This window comes from Triturus cristatus, chromosome 12, assembly GCF_964204655.1.
Source record: "Triturus cristatus chromosome 12, aTriCri1.1, whole genome shotgun sequence".
Lineage (NCBI taxonomy): Eukaryota > Metazoa > Chordata > Amphibia > Caudata > Salamandridae > Triturus > Triturus cristatus.
In genome coordinates, this window is record NC_140595.1 from 703,855,217 (window position 1) to 703,860,377 (window position 5,161).

The following is a 5,161-nucleotide window of genomic DNA, read 5'->3' on the forward strand; positions in this document are numbered from 1 at the left end:
GTGTAGGTCTGTGTGTGGGTCTGTGAGTGGGTATGTGAGTGTATGAGTGGGTGTGTGAGTGTCCGTGTGGGTCTGCAAGTGGGGGTCTGCAAGTCTGTGTGGATCTGTGAGAGTGTTTGTGAGGGTATCTGAGTAGGTATGTGAGTGTGTTTGGGTATGTGATTGGATGTATGATTGTCTGTGTGGGTTTGTGAGTGAGTGTCTGAGTATCTGCATGGGTCTATGAGTAGATGGCTGGGTAGCTGTCTGGATCTGTGAGTGGGTGTGTGTCTGTGGGGGTCTGTGAGTGGGTATGTGATCGTCTGTATGAGTATGTGAGTGGGTATGTGAGTGTATGAGTAGGTCTATGAGTGGTTGTGTGAGGGTCCATGTGGGTCTGTGAGTAGGTGTCTGAGTGTCTGTGTGGGTTTGTGAGAATGTCCATGAGGGGGTGTGAGTGGGTGTGTGAGTGTCTGTTTGGGTGTGTGATTGGGTGTGTGAGTGTCTGCATGGGTGTTTGAGTCGGTATCTGAGTGTCTGTGAGTCGGTTTGTGAGTCAATACAAGAATGGTTATGTGAGTGTCTGTCTACATCTTTGAGTAGGTGTGTGAAAGTCTGTGTTGGTCTGTGAGTGGGTGTGTATCTGTGTGGGTCTGTGAATGGGTGGGTGAGTGAGTGTGTCTGTGAATGTGTGAGTGAGTTTGTGAATGGGTGTATGATTGTCTGTGTGGGTTTGTGAGTGGGTGTGAGATTGTTCATGTAGGTCTGTAAGTAGGAATTTGAGTATCTATGTGGGACTGTGTGTGAGTATCAGTGTGGGTCTGTGAGTGAGTGTGTGTCTGTGTGGGTATGTGACTGTCTGTGTGGGCCTGTGAGTGAGTATGTGAGTGCCTGTGTGGGTCTATGAATGGATGTATGAGTATCTGTATGGCCCGGTAAGAGTGTCTGTGTGGGTCAGTGTATTGGTATGTGAGTGTACATGTGTGTGCCTAAGTGGGTCTGTGAATGTGTGAGTGTCTGTATGGGTTTATGAGTGGGTGTATGAATGTATGTAAGTGTGTGTGTGAGAGAGTGAGTGAGTAGGTCTGTGAGTGGGTGCATGAATGTGTGAGTGGGTATGTGAGTGTCTGAATGGGTATATGAGTGAGTGTGAGTGGGTGAGTAAGTGAGTCTGTGAATGGGTATATATGTAAACCTCTGTGTGGGTCTGTGAGTGGGTATGTGAGTATCTGTGTGGGTCTCTGAATGACTGTGAGAGTGGGTCTGTGAGAATGTTTATGAGTATCTGATGGGGCTTTGAGTAGATGTGGGAGTACCTACTTGGATCTGTGAGTGTGTTTATGAGTATCTGATGGGGCTTTGAGTGGATGTCTGAGTACCTGCATTGGTCTCTGAGTGGGTCTGTGAGTTGCCTGCCTGGGTCAATGAGTGGGTGTGTGAATGGCTGCATAGATCTGTGAGTGGGTGTGAGAGTACCTGTGTAGTTATGTGAATATGTGTGTGAGTGTGAGTGCATGTGTGGGTGTCTGAGTGGGTCTGTACGTGTTTTTTTAAGTGCATCAGGATCTGTAAATTCATCATGGATTCACACAGGGGCTATGCTGAGCACCACGGTGGATCTGCAGAGCCCCGCATGTGGAAAAAATACGTTTTAAGGCAATTTCTTGCCCATCATAAGTCCCTCTGAGACCCCTCTAACACACCAAAGGGGTCAGGGTATGACATAAATCAGATCTGGCTCACCCAGAGATCCTATTCCTGTTACCAAGATTAGTGTCTCAGATTTGGATAACCTGCAGTTCCTGGTAGGACTCCTCAATTTATCTTTAGAGCAGGGACAGATTCCACAGGCATGGAAAATATGCCATGGTACGGTCCCTTTTGAAGAAATCAATTCCAGGCCTGGATAATTGGTCAAATGACAGACCTGTGTCTATGCTGCCTATTACAGCTAAGATAATGGAGGAACACGTCACTAGACAACTCTGCAGCTTACTGGAAGGCCCAAGACTGCCTTCACCCTTCCCAATTGGTGTTTAGGAGGGGACACAGTACAGATTCTGACTTGGTAAGGGTCACAGAACATCTTAGATGACTCCTGGATGGGGCGAGATTGCTGAGCTGATCTTACTAGATCTCAGAGCGGCCTTCGACACTTTGTCTTATGTAACTCTCTTAGAGATGCTGACTGAGTTGGGACTTCAGGTAACGGCCCTTTCTAGGATGGCATACCTTCTAAGGGACCGGTCTTTTCAGGTGTTTTCAGCAGTGCCTCCTCCAAGCAGCATTCCCTAAATTCAGGAGTTCCCAAAGGATCGTCCCTAAGTCCTGCACCATTTAACATGTATGTGTGGCCATTGGGAGACTTGGTGGAAGGTTGCGGTCTCACCGTACCCTCATAAGCAGATGACATGCAAACCATCCTCTCATTGACATCTGCTACAACTCAGAGGGCTTGAACGCCTGTATGGGCTTGGTCACAGAGTGGATGAATAACTATTCACTCAGGCTCAATGGAGACAACACTGATGTACTGGTGTTGGGAAAGAATCCTTCCCGTTGGTGTCCGCAACACTGGCCGGAAAGCCTGGGTCCTCTTCTGCTGCCAAGGTGAAGAATCTGGGCACTAAGTTGGATAACAGGTTGTCCATGAAACCACAGGTGACGATGGTGGCTGCCACTTGCTTCGCCATCCAGAAATGGCTGTGGAAATTATTTGCCAGCTCCCATTCCCAGTTCAAAGGATGGTGAATCAGGCGCTTTAAATGTTGAAGCTGGATTAAGGCAACATACTATATCTGGGAGCGGTTAAAGCCTCTATTAAACAGTTGCAGGTGGTCCAAAACGTGTCAGCAAGGATACTTTATAGACTTCTGAATAGTGCCCCGGCCTCTGGACTTCTATGGAATCCCTCCTTTCCTGCAGTGGAGAAGAGAATTCACTTTAAAACCTTGTGCTATGTGCACAAAGCAAGAGCAGGGGTTGGCCCACAATATCTGCAAGAAGTGAAAGCCTAGCAACCTTCCCAGAGCGTCATTTCAATGAAATTTCCTTATGCGTTGTCCCTTTAGTCAAACACACGAGTATGGGAGGCCAGTCTTTTGTGTTTCAGGGCCCTAAGCTATGGAACTCATTCCCTGAATCTCTGAGAAACTATCCATCAGTGACGATCTTCTGAAGACAGTTATATATGTTTTGACATTTTATTTCATCATAGCTCAAAATACATGAAGTTGAGATGGGGACGCGCACATTTGAGCCTGGAAGCTGAGCTTTAGATCGGGGGCACTTTCAGCAACACCCTAGTGGGACTGAGGTTACAGGGAGCACCGCCTGCCTCATCCCGCACTTCTGTCATTTTGCACAACACCCTGGGGGGACTGCAAGTCCCAGGGTGCAACGGACTCACTTTTCCACCGCCGCTAATGAGGGGGAGGAGCTGTCATCACGCTGCTTCTCTCCCCGCGGCACGGGACGCGCACATTTGAGCCTGGAAGCTGAGCTTTAGATCCGGGGCACTTGCAGCAACACCCTGGTGGGACTGAGGTCCCAGGGAACACCGCCTGCCTCATCCCGCACTTCTGTCATTTTGCACAACACCCTGGGGGACCACAAGTCCCAGGGTGCAACAGACTCACTTTCCCGCCGCCGCTAACGAGGGGGAGGAGCTGTCATCGCACTCAATGCGCTGCTTCTCTCCCCGCAGCGCGGGACGCGCGTGGGCCAAGTGTGGGCCCGTCCTTGCTCGTCAGTGGCCAGAAGAGGCTGGGCTGGGCCACCCCCCTAAGTCCTCGAGGGGGAGTTCGACCGATCCCTGGGGAGAGGACTGCAGAAAAACCATCCTCAAGGTCAGTGGCATAAGGCCCCAGGCGCAGTTTACTACCGGGTATTAATCTGACTTCCTTGCCAATATGGAGAGGAGAGCAGGGGTGGGGAAGCCCAATACGGCATCATTGCAGCCAGCTTTGTCTATCCAGCAAACATCAATAGACCGGATGCTTCAGAGAGCCATTGGTGTAGTGGCAACCAAGATTGAACTAACAGAAAGACGATTGTCCCTCACACCGAACCTTGCCGCACCCCGTAGCCCCATTGACATAACAGGATCGCCTCTGTCCACGGACCAGGAACATGCCTCCTGTGACTCAAGAACTCATGCAGCAAGCAGGGCAGATGATCCATACCCAGGGGGGGCTCGCCCCAAAAAAGGGAAAGCCAAAACCATTGCATCCATGGGGCCCAAACATAAAGCTCCAGCCCCCGAGACACCAATTGCCGCAAGGGCTAATGATCAAAGACTTTCATCTAAAGGAGGCCCAGAACAGCCAGCCTGGGTCATGGATGTGGTGGTGGATATGCAGGTCCAAGTAAGGACAATAGTGAGGGACGAACTAAAATATTTATGGGATCGGGTTGACAGTCTCGCCAAATTGGTAGAACGTTGGGTGGATAGGACTGAGGTGATTTTGAGGGAAAAGGAATCGGATAACACAATCCTCCACACAAGACCCAGCCCTCAGCTCTTAAAAGATAATATGCACCCTCCCAATAAGACACTACAACCCAACTTCGAGAATGAGGGAAAGCGACCCAGCAGCCCTAAGGGGGTGGGGAAAGGAAATAGTATGGACAGGAGCATAAGCAGGGGGCACAGAAGGGAAAAGTCAATGTTCCAGGGGTAGCTAGAACCTCTGTGAGCAATCCTACTGGAGATAGGACCAGGCAGAAGAGCACACCACAGGAGGGACTCCATGAAGTAGGGAGGGCCCTCCCGTGTATTAACCTCCCCCTGGCCCCAACCCCTTATGTAGTAATTTTGGCAGGAGTCCCGGAACTATAAAAAGGGACCAGGGAATACTATTTTGATCTAAGGAATAAATGTATACAATGGCTAGCTAATCACAAACAGTTCTCCAATAGAGACATAAACAAAATTCTTATGATTCGTAGGGTAGGGTGGGTAGGCTGGAGACCCAAAGATATTACTGGTGACTGCATTGTCATCAATTTCAGGAATAGGGCGATCGTAGACTCTCTCTTAGATCATCATTTGTATAGGACTGGGAGGTCCATTAACTCACTGCCTTTAGTTTACTTTTACCCCCCAGGCCAGTACCCGCAAGTGCCCAGAGGAGCCATTTACCAGAGGAGGGCAAGCCAACAGAACAGCTAATTCTTTGCA